Source organism: Schistocerca cancellata, chromosome 1 (genome assembly GCF_023864275.1).
Source record: "Schistocerca cancellata isolate TAMUIC-IGC-003103 chromosome 1, iqSchCanc2.1, whole genome shotgun sequence".
Classification (NCBI taxonomy): Eukaryota; Metazoa; Arthropoda; class Insecta; order Orthoptera; family Acrididae; genus Schistocerca; species Schistocerca cancellata.
In genome coordinates this window covers 397,797,974-397,816,719 of record NC_064626.1, presented here as the reverse complement: position 1 = coordinate 397,816,719, position 18,746 = coordinate 397,797,974, and the positions used below count along the sequence as shown (strand labels likewise).

The following is an 18,746-nucleotide window of genomic DNA, read 5'->3' as shown; positions in this document are numbered from 1 at the left end:
GTGATCAAATTGTAAATTTTCACAATCAACATGTGTGAGCTGACGAGAATCCGCGCGCAATTGTGTAATCACGTCATCAACACAGATTTTCTGTGAACATTTGGGCAGGCATTGTTGGTGATGTCTTGATTGGGCCCCATGTTCCTCCACCTACGCTCAATGGAGCACGTTATCATGATTTCATACGGGATATTCTACCTATGCTGCTAGAACATGTGCCTTTACAAGTACGACACAACATGTGGTTCATGCACAATGGAGCTCCTGCACATTTCAGTCGAAGTGTTCGTACGCTTCTCAACAACATATTCGGTGACCGATGGATTGGTAGAGGCGGACCAATTTCATGGCCTCCACGCTATCCTGACCTCAACCCTCTTGACTTTCATGTATGGCTGCATTTGAAAGCTCTTGTCTACGCAACCCCGGTACCAAATGTAGAGACTGTTTGTGCTCGTATTGTGGACGGCTGTGATACAATACGCCATTTTCCAGGGCTGCATCAGCGCATCGGGTATTCCTTGCGACGGAGGGTGGATGCGTGTATCCTCGCTAACGGAGGACATTTTGAATATTTCCTGTAACAAAGTGTTTGAAGTCACGCTGGTACGTTCTGTTGCTGTGTGATTCCATTCCATGATTAATGTGATTTGAAGAGAAGTAATAAAATGAGTTCTAACATGGAAAGTAAGCGTTTCCGGACACATGTCCACATAACATATTTTCTTTCTTTATGTGTGAGGAATGTTTCCTGAAAGTCTGGCCGTACCTTTTTGTAACACCCTGCATACTGCGTCAGTCCTTCCGACACTCATTTCTTTTTCGATTTCACGTCGTAAAATACAGAAAGCGTTGATGTGTGGTATGTCGAAGCCATCTTCAAATGTTAACATTGAAAACTTGTGTGCAACTTTCCATTTTTTTTTTTTCATTGTCGGGAGAATAAATGTGTTGCTCTACTGATTTCTTATCCTTTCTTTCATAATTTTTATCCTCATGAAATGGTACTAAAATTAAAAATTTAACTCTCAAAAATCATAGGTTCACATGAAAATACGAATCTATTTAGGTTCGTGGGAAACATGTGTCCCACTTCACCGGTTTTCAAAGTTCGTGACCTTAAAATTATGTGGTAGTGAAAGTGTATTATTTGTTAAAAAGTTTATTTTCCAAATATGTACAAAATAAATATTAACCATGAAAGGATTAAACGCGGCCCATCGCGAGCTATACCACTTTTTCTCCTGTACAGCGTAGTTTACTGTTCATGTGACACTGGGATAAGGAACATGTAATGCGTCAAACATGACGGAGATCTGTTACCAACATTTTGGTTGAGTGCCGCCAATCAGTTCAACCTGTTACCGATTCCAGACAAATGAGTAGGGCACCGTTTGCCTTCAGAATATAACCAAAGGAAAGCTAGTTCCTGAATAAGCTTTTCATCTTTATTTCAGTTTTGTAGATCAAAAAAGCTTAAGATAAGTAAAGAAAACATAAAATTTCCGGCGTTGTTGGGTGGCAGGAGGTCGAATTAGAGAGGTTTTCAACCAAGCTCAGTCGGAGTTGGGGAATTGGAGAGGCTTTTGTCACTCGCTCCAACGGCACCACTCATTCATGCGTGGTGAGTGACGTGTCGTAAGTGGAGCCATTCACAGTGAATGCAGTGTTTGTGTTAGTAATGATGGGGCTGAGAGGGAGGGCAGGGTGAAACCAGCATCGGCACAAAGCCTGCGCCTCTTCACAAGCGACAGGGGGGACGAGGTCTAAAGTTTCCAATCGACCTCGGCACCCACGAGTACAGTAGTGAAAGGAGATGTAGCAGCCAGGGAGTTAAATTCTAATCTTACTTTCGTACCCCATAGGGATCAAAGAAAATAAGTCTACAGAATAGTGGAAAGTGTCATTATGAATGTAACGCTTCTGGGGACTGATGACCATAGATGTTAAGTCCCATAGTGCTCAGAGCCATTTTGTAACGCTTCTTCAGATTACAGTATAGTGAGTAGAGTAAGCAAGGAAGAGAAACTGCATAGGTAATATAGAGAAAGAGTTGGGCTTCACAAGAGCTAATGACGTCCGAGAAGCAATTCGATCATTACTTAAAGAAAAGCAGCCACGAGCTACTTCTTATATGAATTTTATATGTCAAGGTTCGTTTCGTTTTACATACAACTTCATCTGGCGTAATACGTTTAAATATACATCATTATGAAGTTCATGTCGATTCCCTTTTGAACTCTGGAGCTGCGTTTTACACGATAATACTTTTACCTAACACGTTTGTAGGGTCATATACACAATGTTACCTGCTTTGAAAGGTGGTCGTATCCTCCAGAACAAGAAGAAAATTCTAGTAAACTTGAGCTCTAAAATAAATTAGAGGTATGAGCACTTGTTCATCTTCGATACTGTTCATCTTCGATACTGTGAAACATATCTCTTCTCCTGCATGCTCTTTGCCTCCCATGCTTTCTAAGGAGCTAATATGGGACAAAACAAAATGTCCGGCGATCATGGGTTCTAAAATTCGTACGTTAAGAGATATGAGCACTTGTTCAATAGAATAGAGGTGTTTCAAAGCAGCGAAGTGCTCACCGCTTTTACAGTATGCATTATAGAGTCCTTGTTTACTAAACATTTTTCCTCGTTTTCATGGATAGTACGACCAGCTGTCAAAACAAATGATTCAAATGGCTCTGAGCACTATGGGACTTAACTTCTGAGTCATCAGTCTCCTAGAACTTAGAACTACTTAAACCTAACTAACCTAAGGACATCACACACATCCATGCCCGAGGCAGGATTCTAAACTGCGACTGTAGCGGTCGCGCGGTTCCAGACTGTATCGCCTAGAACCGCTCGGCCACCCCAGCCGGCTCTGTCAAAACATTCGCCATTTTTTAACATCTTGTATTTACGTACAATTTGCAGTTAGTTGCACTTACGTCTATTTTGTGTTTTGTAATTCCTTGTTTCCGTTTATTTGCGTAACTTACATATTTCTAGTTTCAGTAATATGCTGATGCAGTGTCGATTTATGTTTCTTCGGCTCCCCCCCCCCCCCCAACCTTTTTTTTTTTCAGCGGAAAACACATGTAGCGTCGACGTCTTTCAAACTCGCTACATGCTTCTGTATGAATGAAAAAATTAATGATGTCATATTCCATACTGTACTGATGTTTACTGTACTGACTAGCGCTAAATGATTTTAGAGGCAGAGTTTTCCTGTTTAAGGTTTCCGGGGCAGACAACAAACATTAACGCTCTGTATCAATGATTTTTGGTATTTTTTTACTTTTTTTTACTCTGACACAGGATTTAAAAGGTTTCCAGCGGGTGCAGGAGTGACTGGGTAGCATTAACAGCGCAATATTCAATTTGGAATGAGTTATACAAAAGTGCCGCGCGGAATTAGCCGAGCGGTCTGAGGCGCTGCAGTCGTGGACTGTGCGGCTGGTCCCGGCGGAGGTTCGAGTCCTCCCTCGGGCATGGGTGTGTGTGTCTGTCCTTAGGATAATTTCGGTTAAGTAGTGTGTAAGCTTAGGGACTGATGACCTTAGCAGTTAAGTCCCATAAGATTTCACACACATTTGCACATTTTTTTATACAAAAATAATTGCATCCTTTATTTACAGAGCTGGATTATACACATTAAAGGAAGGATTCTGATGTTTATCTAGACTAGTGGAGGGACGACAGTTGATTAGTACTCACGGAACGGTGATCTGTTTGTCTTAACGTATAATTTTACACACAATAAATTAACATACTGGAACAACATTTTGGAACGAGCAAAGCATGAAGTGAAATTGCCAATTTTAATGTCACTAAACTGTCATAACAGGAATTTGTCGGGACATATCATATATATAAGAGTCGGATAAATAATTAAGAGGGCACATTTGTTCGATTTAAGAATGTAGTTACCAGAAAGGGAAAAAATATGAGCAGGAATTCTATGCCAACTATTCGACCCGCCTAGCTGTAGAGAAATATTTCAATGATATTTATTACATTAATAAATCTGCGAATTACAAGTGTTGACTTAAAGATTTTAAAATTGGGTAACGTTGGGCAACAGCGCAGATCAGGGATTGTGCGAAAGTAATATGAATCAAGTGTACATTAGGTGCAAGACTGCCACTATAGTTGTGACACTGAGTAAAGGAAGTTAATAGAATGGGTCAACGTTTATAAGAAAGTAACCTGAACCAAATATAGATACACATATCAGACAGACTCCTCCAGTGCGAGCTGGATGGCTATGTTTGCACTCCACCCGCCGCTTGTTCCGTCCCTTAAAATATTGCATAGAGTATCCTCCTGTTGGAAGGACAAAACATGCTTACTCTGAAATTGATTCTTTGAGAGTGGAAATAGACAAGCTTTGTGCCCGTATCCTTTAGTATAAACTATTATCAGAGTTTTCATTGCAACTCGCGTAGCGAAATGGCACCGAGAAACTGTGAAATTATGAGTAATTTAATCTTACAATATTAAAGCAAACCATGATTTTAATTTGGCTTCTGGATTCGCGTCACATGCTGTCCTTACGTATGTGTCGCATTGATTTCCTTCTTTTCCAATTGCATTGTATATCTAGCATGAATTTCTAACTAACCTTTGATTAAAAACTGCATTCTGATGTATACACACTACTTCTGCAGTTAGGAAGCATTTAGAGAAGCACAGTCACATATTAAGCGGGACTCGATTCCGAAGCTACCATGGCGACTCTACCGCGAGCCCATAATGTACTTTATTAGAAAAAAAATGCTCGCTTACGAAATCATTAATGGCACGAAAACCGTTGCGTCTCTCTGGGTGAATTATTTATCGGGCAAGACTGGTACGTCTTAAGCCCGACGGAGCATTAAAGCGAATTTCCAAAAAATATCTAACAGATAACCTGACACTCCCTGCCAACTATCTTACAATGCAGTTTGTTGTGCTTTCAGACCCTAAGAATTCATTACCGTAGATTTATTTGCAAGGCTTGCAACATGTACTTTCCACCGGAAAATCTCAAATCACTTCACACAGTGGTTGGATGAACACCCCCCCCCCCCTTCAAAATAAAGCTGCAGCAAAAAGGCAAATGGAAGAAGTGTACCTGTCGTGACACGACTACGCAAAGCCATTAGAGCGGCGCACACGCTGTGGAAACAAGTGTGCCTTGTGCATTAGTGAGCGCAGCAGCTGATTGCAACACGGGACGTTGCGCAAAAAGGCAGTCCGTGTTCCTCGTTGCCAACGGGTCACTTTTAGACTGTGATATGTGCTCCTCTCTGGGTAGCTGTTACCGGATGATTTTCAAACGCTTTTACGCGGGGTGACTCACGTTATCTGAAACATTCCCTGAGAGCACTGCAGGTAGCGTAATTCTGCATTTACCCAAATTCACATCACCTGTCTTCTGCTCGGTGAAATAGTATTTTACGGTGTTTCTGAGGAATGATTACGGTTTGAACATCCATATGTATAAGCGTGCATATCAATGTGAGACAAAAACATTGTATATCAGTTCTTTAGAGATCTCCTACCGAAATCTGCGATGAACTTTTAACAGAAATGCTCAACTGTCCAACTTTGAAAAAAGGAAAAAAGACTTAGTAGCTAAATTGTCTTGCAGTTATTAAGATATATGGTAATGAGACTCTTACATAGGAAGATCTACATGGATGAACATGCCTCATGAAAGGGTTAAATTAAACAAGTGAATATTATGATGGTCTACAGCAATGAAGGAATTGAATTTATAATTTGCCCTGAAATACTGTCAGCCCAAGTCGAGGTTTAATTTCAGGCTGTTTTCTAAAAATTTAAATTTATCTGCGCAACCTGACATAGTAGTGGATCTCCCATTTCATGGTTTATTGAGAAGAAATTTCTACTTTCCCTTTAAGAAACAGAATCTCTGTTTCTTCTTTTAATCTCTCTAGTAGACGAAATGCCGTATTGTTAGTAATATGAAATAAACTTTGTACCAATTTTTTCCTAATCATCAAAACTAAAATTGAAAAAGATTCCTTCCATGACCAGCTGATAGTTAGCAAGTATTCAAAATACACTCCTGGAAATGGAAAAAAGAACACATTGACACCGGTGTGTCAGAACCACCATACTTGCTCCGGACACTGCGAAAGGGCTGTACAAGCAATGATCACACGCACGGCACAGCGGACACACCAGGAACCGGGGTGTTGGCCGTCGAATGGCGCTAGCTGCGCAGCATTTGTGCACCGCCGCCGTCAGTGTCAGCCAGTTTGCCGTGGCATACGGAGCTCCATCGCGGTCATCAACACTGGTAGCATGCCGCGACAGCGTGGACGTGAACCGTATGTGCAGTTGACGGACTTTGAGCGAGGGCGTATAGTGGGCATGCGGGAGGCCGGGTGGACGTACCGCCGAATTGCTCAACACGTGGGGCGTGAGGTCTCCACAGTACATCGATGTTGTCGCCAGTGGTCGGCGGAAGGTGCACGTGCCCGTCGACCTGGGACCGGATCGCAGCGACGCACGGATGCACGCCAAGACCGTAGGATCCTACGCAGTGCCGTAGGGGACCGCACCGCCACTTCCCAGCAAATTAGGGACACTGTTGCTCCTGGGGTATCGGCGAGGACCATTCGCAACCGTCTCCATGAAGCTGGGCTACGGTCCCGCACACCGTTAGACCGTCTTCCGCTTACGCCCCAACATCGTGCAGCCCGCCTCCAGTGGTGTCGCGACAGGCGTGAATGGAGGGACGAATGGGGACGTGTCGTCTTCAGCGATGAGAGTCGCTTCTGCCTTGGTGCCAATGATGGTCGTATACGTGTTTGGCGCCGTGCAGGTGAGCGCCACAATCAGGACTGCATACGACCGAGGCACACAGGGCCAACACCCGGCATCATGGTGTGGGGAGCGATCTCCTACACTGGCCGTACACCACTGGTGATCGACGAGGGGACACTGAATAGTGCACGGTACATCCAAACCGTCGTCGAACCCATCGTTCTACCATTCCTAGACCGGCAAGGGAACTTGCTGTTCCAACAGGACAATGCACGTCCGCATGTATCCCGTGCCACCCAACGTGCTCTACAAGGTGTAAGTCAACTACCCTGGCCAGCAAGGTCTCCGGATCTGTCCCCCATTGAGCATGTTTGGGGCTGGATGAAGCGTCGTCTCACGCGGTCTGCACGTCCAGCACGAACGCTGGTCCAACTGAGGCGCCAGGTGGAAATGGCATGGCAAGCCGTTCCACAGGACTACATCCAGCATCTCTACGATCGTCTCCATGGGAGAATAGCAGCCTGCATTGCTGCGAAAGGTGGATATACACTGTACTAGTGCCGACATTGTGCATGCTCTGTTGCCTGTGTCTATGTTCCTGTGGTTCTGTCAGTGTGATCATGTGATGTATCTGACCCCAGGAATGTGTCAATAAAGTTTCTCCTTCCTGGTACAATGAATTCACGGTGTTCTTATTTCAATTTCCAGGAGTGTAGTTGATTACCCTCTTACGAGCTACAATGCAAAGTAACGATTTGGCTTTTGTTTGTCTCAACGATTAGCATAATTTGTAAAATGATATTCCCTGTAACAGTCCTATGCTAACGGCTTTACCGCAGTGGTAACACCGGTTCCCGTCAGATCACCTATGTTACGAGCTGTGGGGCTGGGCTAGCACTTGGATGGGTGACCATCCGGTCTGCCGAGACCTGTTGGCAAGCGGGGTGCACTCAGCCGTTGTGAGGCAAACTGAGGAGCTACTTGATTGTGAAGCAGCGGCTCCGGGCTCGTGAACTGACATACGGCCGGGAGAGCGGTGTGCCGCATGCCCCTCCATATCCGCATCCAGTGACGCCTGTGGCTGAGGATGACACGGCGGCCGGACGGTGCCGTTGGGCCTTCATGGCCTGTGCGGGCCGAGTGCGGTTTTTGTAACAGTTCCGTAGTATTTTCATCAAGAAAACGCTGTTTTGCGACTGCAGTAAACAATCACGGTGAAAGTAAAAGGTTGAAACAACGTACCGTGTTATATGATTGGTTCCCACAAAACACCAACTCATTTTGAACCACCACTTCTTGAAAGCTGTTACTAAAGTTTTCAGCCAGAAAATTTCGAGTTCTTAAGGTGTTCATTCAGTTCATACCGAGTAGTGATTTTACTACAGTTTAGTGTGCTTGTAAGTTTATGGTTTTTATTCCTTTGGGGATTGCCGCTCTGTAAAGTTTAAAACGTGCTACTTAAATTCGAATTAATGTCTCTAGTGTTTTTTTTTATTTTTTTGCTCTCACGAGGATACATAGTAACAGCCGATAAGAAATTTAGTAGTCCTGTGAAAGTGAAAGGCATAATTGTAGCTTCTTAGGGTTAGTATACAAGCTGGGTGACGTTACAGTCGTAATGAATCAAATGTGAAAATAAGATATACACACACACAAATATAGTAAAAAGGGCTCTGAATAAAGCCATCAACTGTAACTTCCTATGTCTTTACACTTCCAAATAGTGGGTTTACATGAACTCCCAAACCCCTATTTTCATAAATTGATGTCACTAAATCCTACTGAATAGTCAGATAAATGCGGATTTCAGGTCCCATAATCCTTTCTGGCTTCCTGCGAACGACCTACCACATTTGAATCGTGATTTTTTTCCCAGGCAGCTACTTGCATTTATAACTACTTGTCAATATGGACGAAGTGATTTTGCGTGAATTGAAGGAAAATAAAATGTTTCGGACTCATGAGGAAGTTACACATTTCCTTTATTTGACTGAAAAGGGGAACACTTCATACTTATTAGATGGATGTTTTTGCTGAATCAGCAAAATCCAACTGCATGCCAAGAGCCTCATATCCCACGTATCTTACTAATTTGTAAACTGTTATAGCGACATTTTATGGTATGGGTCCGTACACAACTAGTGATTGGTAACTAAATATTCGCTAATTTTGTCTGCAGCTACAAGTATGTTTCTTTACTTATTTGAAAATACTGTAACTTTTGAAAGTCCTCAAATTGCTGGAGTACGGTAATTTTCCACCATATTTCACTTACCGGTAGGACTTTTTTACCAGAACGCGTGTAATATTTGTAGTGTGTAATAAAAATGTTTCACATGCATTAGATGGCGTGGGTAAGATTTTAATAATCTCTTCCTTCTTCTTCTATTCCTCTTCTTCCTACTCATCACCATCATCATCAAGGATTCACTGATATACAATAGAAAACCTTACTCTATGCTAAAAATTACAAAAATACTAACAGTCTCACAGAACCGCCGATCGGGAAACCGATGTCTGACCTAGCAAAAGCTATTCTGGGATAAAGCGTAAACGCAACAGACACATTTCCGCATAGAAGTTTGGGAACAAAATAAGAGATAGCCGAGTATTGGGCCAAATTGGATTGAGAACTTCCTTGCAGAGAGAATTCAGTATTTTGATTGCGTGCATCATAATATTCTCCCAGATAAACTAAGACGTTTTATGCAATTGATGGCACGGCCAACCAATGAATAAATTCATATCCTACTGTAAGAATTCAGAACTTTGTACTTAGCACGTCAACCGATGAAAATGGTATAACAGGAGTAGAATTAAACAACAATAAGTGCTATAACGCGAGTAGAACTCGAAATGAACAGACAGGTACGGTGGATAGAGAGTTACTGTGATCCGTTTAGTGATAGGTTTGTTCTCATCTGAATTATGGCAAACCAACACCGATAACAATACTTCAGGTATGCATGCCGACGTCGCAGGTCGTAAATAAAGAGGTAGAGAAAGTATATGAGGATAGTGAAAGGGGAATTCAGTACGGTAAGGGAGACGATAATTTAATAACTAACGGGGGAATGGAATGCAGATACAGGGGAAGGGATAGAAGAAATGATTACGGAAGAATATCGGCTTGTTACTAGGAATGAAACAGGAAACAGGTTAACTGAGTTCTGCGTTTCTGCTAGTATTAGCGAATACTCTTTTCAAGAAACGCAACAGGAGATGGTACACTTGTAAAAGCTGGTAGGTACGGGAAGATTTTAGTTACATTACATCATGGTGAGATAGAGATTCTGATATTAGCTATGGGATGTCAAGGTGTACCCAGATCAGATATAGACTCAGATCACAGTTTAGTAGTGCTAGCTAAAGAGTAGGCTGAAGTTTGAACGACTAATCAGGAAAATCAATACTCAAAGAAGTGGTATACGGAGGTCCTAAGGAATAAAGCGGTACGCTAGAAGTTCTCTCAGGCTATAGATATTCCGATAAGGAATGGAAGGCAATTCAGTTGCAGAGGAAGGGATATATCTAAAAATGGCATTCACAGAAATTGAAAAGAAAACCGTAGATGCGAAGAAAGTACCAATGAATAAATAATGCGTAACAGGAGAAATACTTCGGTTGATCGGAGAAATACTTCGGTTGGTCAATGAAAGAAGGAAGTACAAAAGCGTTCCGGGAAATTCAGGAATACAGAAATACAGTTCGGAATGAAACGGCTAGGAAGTCCAGGGAAGCTAAGCCGAAATGGCTGCACGAAAAATGTGAAGAAATCGAAAAGGAAATGGTGATCGGAAAGACTGGCTCACAATGCTGAAAAGTGAAACAATTTCCATTGAAACTATAAGCAAGGGTGACAACATTAAAGGAAGATGGGAATTCCGCTTAAATGCAGAAGAGAGAGCGGAAGGATGGAAAGAGTACATTGAATATCTCTATGAGGAGGAGGAATTGTCTGACGACGTCATACAAGAAGATGCAGGAATCAATATAGAAGAGATGGGGGATACAGTATGAGAATCAGAATTTAAAAGATCACTGGAAGATTTAAAATCACATAAGGCAGATTACATTTCACCAGAATATCATTGGGAAAAGTGGTAACAAAACGACTATTCACGCTGATGCGTAGAATGTATGAGTCTGGCGATATACCCTCTGACTTTCGGAAAAACGTAATTCACACAATTCCGAAGTTGGCAAGAGCCGACAAGTATGAGAATTATCCCACAAACGACTTAGCAGCTCTATCATCCAAGTTTCTGAGAAGAATAATATTCAACCGTGATTTATTTTCAAAGGATATTCTTAAGAATTTATTTTATTTACTAGCGATTCATCAAGAACATTAACACATTTAATCACACAATGTAAGCATGGAAGTAGTTGCCAGGGAGTAACTGATGAAATCATTACCAAATTCCTTTTAACAAATGGGAATTTTATTCACTTTAATAGTGCCTAAAAGCATTTTTTAAAACAAACAGATTTAAAATTATAATCAGAAAGCACCCTCCAAATATCAAAGTTACAATTTATTCAGAGGCAGAAAGAAACAAGTGTTGACTGTATGAGCTTTCGGGCAGAGAACCTTACCGCTCCCTTTTGACACGGCCGTCGTTACGACCGCTCACAACAGCCTCTGAAAGACTACACTGGTGCAAATCTGCAACACACCAGATAACATTAAACTAAGAATTTTAACCATTCACACAAGCACACAAACTATGCACCCAACATAGGAGGGATGGAAATGGTACAAAACACTAACAATTAAAAAATTAACCTTGCCACTGAAGGTGCAACTTGATTTTAACGTCTAAGAAAAGTCTTACGGTGAAAGGGTGGCAACTTTATATACTAAAATGATCATTTAAATAAAAGTCCATGAAATGCAATCTTATATAAAATTCTACAAGGTTGGCCAAACAATAGTTAAGATGCTCTACAGTACACAGGCACCGCCTCTCAACATCATAGGCAATAATATCAAATTTTCTAAAGATCAAAACATATTTCAGGTATTAGGCCGTAACTCTTCAAGCAATAAATTCGTTAACACACCAAACCCGACAAAGATGACAGAGGCAGCTACTAACGTACGGTAGATTGATAGGGAGATTACCAAACAACCCGAACCGCAGGTCGCTCTAACCCACCCCTACTCCACAAGGGAGAAACGGACCACCCAATTTATAAACAACCACCTTCCCGCGGGTGGGCAAACGAAGAAGAATGGTGGGACGACCCCAAAGCAAAACGGCTGGTGACCTCACCAAGAAAACAGGTAGAATTTAACAAGAGTAAATCAAACAAGATATCACCAATCACTTAACTTCTAATAAACTGCGATTTCTCGAGAAGACATGGCGCAGCACCCCCAAATCGCTCTCCCGAACCGTCCGCTGCCAGGACGGACATCAAAAGCAGACTAGTGGTATCAAACATAGGCCTTGATTTGAGGAAGAAATTTCTGAGACTGTACGTTTCAAATACAACATTTTATGGCAGTGAAACATGGACAGTGCGCCGCGCGGGGTAGCCGCGTGGTCTGTGGCGTCTTGTCATGGTCCTCGTGGTTCCCCAAGTGAGAGATTCGCCAGCCATTGTGGCCGAGCGGTTCTAGGCGCTTCAGTCCGGAACCGCGCTACTGCTACCGTCGTAGGTTCGAATCCTGCCTCGGTCATGGATGTGTGTGATGTATTTAGGTTAGTTAGGTTCAAGTAGTTCTAAGTAGACATGGGGGATCCGCTCCTGAACTGATACATAGAGTTGAATCTTTCAAAGGAGTGAACAATCAGTGATTCAGAAAAAAAGAACGGTAGCTCCAAACGTTTCCCACGGCAGAGAGAGAGAGAGAGAGAGAGAGAGAGAGACGGAGCATATCAGCGGCGCCTCTGCTGGTCAGAGCACAGTGCACGCCACACAACACAGCCAGCGCCGGCCTCTGCTCTGCTTCTACCTTGGCTGCCTGCATTGTGCAGTGCCCCATTGGATTTTGTGTTTCACATATGCCGTGCCGTCTCTGTGCGTCGTCTGCCGCGTGCAGTGTCTGGCGCAGCTTAACTTAGCTTCGCACTCTGTCGGCGATCGTTTCAGTCGCACGTGCTGCCCTCTGGGCAGTATATGCGAGCAACAGGACAGAGAGCCTCCTAGCGGAGAACATAGGAACTACTTGCAACAACCTGCTCGCAAGAGAACGGACGATTTGTCTCGGAGCGGGTGACTGGTGGCCGTTCACCGCTCCCCCCACCCTCGGAACTCGCCCGCTCAACGCTCACCCCACCGTTCTCGACTCTAGCCGGAGCGTTGAGCAAAGCAACTCAGGTGTCACTCTGGTCTCTGCCATATTAGCTCACGCAGTAATACAGCTCACGGCTCGACCTGCTCGACTCAGTGCTTCTGCATCAGAGTTCGTCTCTACTGGATATTGTTCTTCGTAGTAATACCGCTATGTATATTACATTATTATGTTATGTATACATCATTTATTTTTATTTTATTTTTATTTGTTTAAACTGATCAGATTAGGTTCCTGACGACTCCTCTTACTATAGGATTTTGATTATGGACACTCGAATTTACGCTTTAATTACGAGCGAATCGATAAACGTATCGCAAAATGTGATACACCAATATTTTCCTTGTTTTATTCTGCGTAAGGCTATATGCAGCACTTTCGTCTTACAGTCAAATTTATATATTTTTTTCTTATTCTGGTACGGATTTTGCGATTTTAGGCGTCTTCGGAAGGAAACGTTCACTTTAAAAATATATGGCATGTGATGTATTTGTATGAGGTTAATGAAATTTTAATACATTATAGCCAAATATATTGTTAATGTAAATCTGAAGTTACAACATTTTCCGATCACCCAAAAAACCACGATAGTGCAAAATAAATCAATAATCAAAAAGTTTGTCACATCGTGGAAATTTCAATAAACAATACAAAATTCTTACTCATTATCTGTGTTACTTCAAATTAGGATCAAATAAGATCAAAATACAGGTATAGTACTGGAATAAACCAAGTTTAGAGGGCAATGTGCTTTCCATTTATTTTCTATTGTAAATGAGTGGTGAGTCATGAAAAAGAGCTAATTCATTTCAGGGAGTGAACAGTTCTGATCCGATCTCTGAAAAGAACAGTTTTGCCCATCTCTAGTTCTAAGTATAGGGGACTGATGACCTCAGATGTTAAGTCCCATAGTGCTCAGAGCCATTTGAACCATTTGAACCGTCGGAGGTTCGAGTTCTCCCTCGGGCATGGGTGTGTGTTGTCCTTAGCGTAAGTTAGTTTAAGTTAGGTTAAGTAGTGCATAAGCTTAGGGACCGATGGCCTCAGCAGTTTGTTCCCTTAAGACCCTACCACAAGGACGGTGGGAAAACCGGAAAAAAAGAGAATCGAAGCATTCACTATGTGATGCTACAGGAGAATGTTGAAATCTAGGTGAACTGATAAGGTGAGGAAAGAGGAAGTTCTCAGCAAGACCAGCAAGGAAAAGAATATATGAAAACACTGGCATGAAGAAGGGACAGGATGATAGGACGTATGTTAAGATATCAGGCAGTGATTTCTGCGTACTAGAAACAGCTGTAGAGGTTAAAACTGCAGAGGAAGACAGAGATTGGAATACATTCAGCAAATAATAGAGAACGAAAGTTGCAAATACTACTCTGAGACGAAGAGTTTGGCACACGAGAGGAATTCGTGGTGAGCCCATCAAACTAGTCAGAAGACTGATGACTGTTTAAAACGGGAATAGCTCCAGTATGAGCTTAGGTTACGGCAACAGCCGATTTGAGGATGGCGTTGTGGAATTGACACCAAGGTTACGTCTGTTGTTGGGCAGTCCTGTTCCTGTTCATGTTTCCCCTGACATCACTGGCGAGGTTGGTGCAGGTATTGCTCGTCCGCTTTGGGTGAATTGCTTCGCTGATATGTAATTTTCTGGCCCAACTCTTTGATTGGGACAAACGCCAAGCGCTTTGAAGCATCTCCAACTTAGTAGGGAACAAGAAGACGCGATTAATCAATTGCTCGGCCAGGTGAAGGAGTTACAAGTTAACGCAAGCACACTGGCTTTGGGTGGGAAGGCGAGCAGCGTGGACGACGGTAGTTCCATTGCGAGTAAGTTGAATCAGGCTATCGACATAAATGTTCAAGTTTTGAATAGCTCAGTTCCTGACTAACTTACCGAATCCGTCTATGCATTTGCTTCAGGGTATTTCGGAACAATCCATCGGTCACTTGGCCCAGGCTGAAAAGACGTTGCGGTTGAGTATTCGATTTGAAATCCATGCCGACGCCTTACAAATTTCACATTCTGTAGTATTTGTTTTATTATATCCCTTGAATCTGAAGAGTGGCATGTTTCCTGAAGTGTTTCAGAGATAATATAATACAAATGAAGCAATCGCCCCGCATTCGGAACGTTATCGGCTAGTACAAACACCTACCGAGACACTGGTCGTGTATATCGACCGTTTCGCACAGCTGTCGTCGCTTTACAGATGGGAGTCACGAAACATGATAGTGTTTCAAACCTTTTGCAGGGAGTGAGGCTGGAAGATGGTCGTGGATTACATTCGCGCGAAAGCCCACCATCTTTCTTGAGATGAGCGAATTGGTTACCTTTAGGTTCGCCGACGAACAATGTGTCCGACAGATGGGCTAGAATCCGCGCCTCAATTCCGAGTTAATAAGACCCATGATCCGCCTCTAACCCCTACGGATCGCCGAGGTTGCTTCCTATTTGGGGGAGGGGATCATTCCGTGCTCGAGCGTCCCGTCGAGCGACGTCCAGGAGCTGATGCCACTGGGGCGAGGCAAGCCCATTTCTAGTGAGCCTTCTGGTTGCTGCGCTCGTGTTCTCGCTCTTAAGAATTCTTCCCTTCCATTCATACAGGTGGCAACGGCCTTGCCGCAGTGGATACACTGGTTCCCGTGAGATCACCGAAGTTAAGCGCTGTCGGGCGTGGTCGGCAATTGAATGGGTGACCATCCAGGGCGCCATGCGCTGTTGCCATTTTTCGGGGTGCACTCAGCCTCGTGGTGCCAATTGAGGAGCCACTCGACAGAACAGTAGCGGCTTCGGTAAAGAATACCATTATAACGACCGGGAGAGCGGTGTGCTGACCCCACGCCCCTCCTATCCGCATCCTCCACAGAGGATGACACGGCGGTCGGATGATCCCGGTAGGCCACTCGTGGCTTGGAGTGCTTTATCCATACAGGTATGTGCCCAGCTCCATCTATTTTCGTCCTTTTGGATTCGCGGAATTCCGTTTCCTTATTGAATTATGATTGATATTTGGAATATGGTGGTTCATGTAGAGTGCCTCCTTTGTATCCTACTTCACCGAGATGTCTGGCGGCGAATGGGTAGAGTCTGCCTCTGATACATGAGGTACGAGAGAAATAATATATTTGTAACATTTCTTCGTTAGTTAATCGTTGTAAAGAATTTGTTTGCCACCTTCTTCTCAGTTGTAACTTTAGTCAGCGGATTGGTTTGATGCTCTATTTCCGCGTAACGAAATCATCTTTTTTAAATTTTGTCCTTCAGAGAAGATAGCCTTTTGTTCTTGCCGTACTCTTAGCAATTTCAATTCGCTTGAGTCATCTCATTCTGAGTTTAATGTGAGTCAGATTAGGTTAGATTAGATTAGTGCTTTATGGGGAGGCTGAGGCTAGGCAGCTACTTAACATCTTAGGGAATTACACTGATGACCTCTCTGATCTGTTGGTTGTAACGGACAAACTCCATTACAAGATTTGTTTAACTGGTGATGTTTCGGTGCGACAAGCTCATATCGTTTATCCCCCTGAAGATGAGGATATTGCTTGGGGACTGGATTATTAGGCTGCCCACATAAACTTAAGCTTCCCCCACATTTCTGATCCCTAAGGGACAAGCCAAGAATTATAGGCCGGTTGTTGATTATAGCGCATTTAATCAAAAGATCATTCTGGAATGTGTGCCGCTTCCTGACCTGAAAAATTGTTTTATTGGGTTTCCAGGGGCTTATTTCACGGTGCTTCATCTTAACCAAGCTTATTACCAGATACCTTAAAAGAGGATTTTAAGCATGTTACTGCATTTTGCACTGATCGAAACTTATATAGCTTCTTTCCACGAGACTGCTGTGATGTCTCGCCCGTTGAAGTATGTACTGGACGACCTTAAGATCAACCGCGTTTATAACTACCTTGATGATGTTCTTGTATCTAATCGTTGACCAACATTTGTGTCATCTCGAAGAACTGTTGCTACTGCTACGGGAAGCTGGATCAACCGTTAAGCCTTCTAAAGTTACACTGGCTAGGCGGCAAATTTCTTTCTTGAGTCATATTGTGTCTAATGATGGGATCAGAATTGATTAGCGTCGTGCTTCGGCTTATAACATTCTCCCTCCGCCAGGAATAAGAAGCTGGTAGCTACATTTAGCGGCATGGCCAATTATTTTGGAGGAATTGTTTTTAGTTTTGCTAAGTTCGACGACCCTCTTTGCCGAAACTGCAAGAAGGCCAATGAGCCACTTCCCTTGCTGCCACTGTTGTATAAGAAAACTCCAGTATCTGAGAAACGTTTAGAGGTGGAAACTTCATTACACCTGATAGCAAGGACTAACAACTTTAAAGACACAGGTGATGTAGAAAAAGTCTTTGAGATTGTATCTGTTCACTTGTTGCCAGGGGAAGAGACACGACTTCGGAGAAAATTATCTTTTCCCCCTCTTCGAGAACTTAAAAAAGCCAGTAATTGTCAGTTTCTTTTTTTTTCAGAGATGCAGGTTTCTAAACTTTTTCCTTGGTTCGACATGAGTTTGTGCTGTCATATGGGAGGGGGGATTTAGCGCCTTAAGAGCCTTGTGATTGGCTCAAGACGGTGTGAAGGTGCTGTTGTTCGTGCACTTCGTGGGAAAATGGAATTTTTTCTGGATAGGTGTGAAGCACTCGGGTGCGAACTTTCGTCTGGTAAGCTCTTTTGATCGAAGCTCTGGCATGTTTGGTTGGTACTTGGGACCTGTCCTGAGACTGACTTCACTTGCAAGCAGTTTAGATTAGGGGGCCTGTGGTGACGTTCTTACTGTACCGACAATGTGACTTCAAACATATTGAACTCCTCGTTAGCTGAGGGCACGCTTATTCGTTTTTGGTTTATCAGTCTTGACATTCGGTATCCTTGTGGGCTCTGTCGTATAAGTGAGCCAAATTGGATCTTGATACGACCAGCGAAAGTGTGTGTCACACACTGAAATCCACCTTGAGTTCAGGGCTCTGGTAGAGAGTAAACTGCAATCCGTCTGCCTGATCGCTAGACAGTGAGATTTTTGCATTTCTTTCGTGGCTGCGATCGATTCACAGGTGCCGCTTCCACGTCTCACCTCCTCTGCCGCACACATATCACCAGCAGAAACTCACGTCCCCGCACGAAGTAAAGAGAGTAACTTACTGCCGATCCGCCATTGTCAGGGCGTACAGATCTTAATCGCCACTTGCTCTCAGCTGCACCTAGTATGTAGAGAAACTTCAATAGATTTGATCAATCAAAGTCTGCTCAGCGTGAGACCATTTCAGCTTGCATTATCCACATTTTTAGGGCGAGAGTACTTGACTGACTGGATCACCTAGTTACACTGTCTTTGCCAACTAGACACCACCCAGTCGAGTGTTTAATCATCTGTTAGCTGTTTAGGGAATTAAATCTATAACTTGTTTAGTATAATTTATGTCTTGTTTGGTAAAATAAATTTTGTTAGTATACTAAATTTTACCGGCCGTCGTGACCGAGCGGTTCTAGGCACTTCAGTCCGGAACCGCGCTGCTGCTACGGTCGCAGGTTCAAGTCCTTCCTCGGGCATGGATGTGAGTGATGTCCTTAGGTTAGTTAGGTGTAAGTAGTTCTAAGTCTAGGGGACTGATGGCCTCAGATGTTAAGTCCCATAGTGCTTAG

General features: G+C 43.2%; 1 pseudogene; it reads left to right on the top strand.

Moving 5' to 3' along the window:
• The first annotated feature begins 15,697 nt into the window (after positions 1 to 15,697).
• Positions 15,698 to 15,815, top strand: LOC126100382 (5S ribosomal RNA; annotated as a pseudogene).
• The last annotated feature ends 2,931 nt before the right edge of the window (positions 15,816 to 18,746 follow it).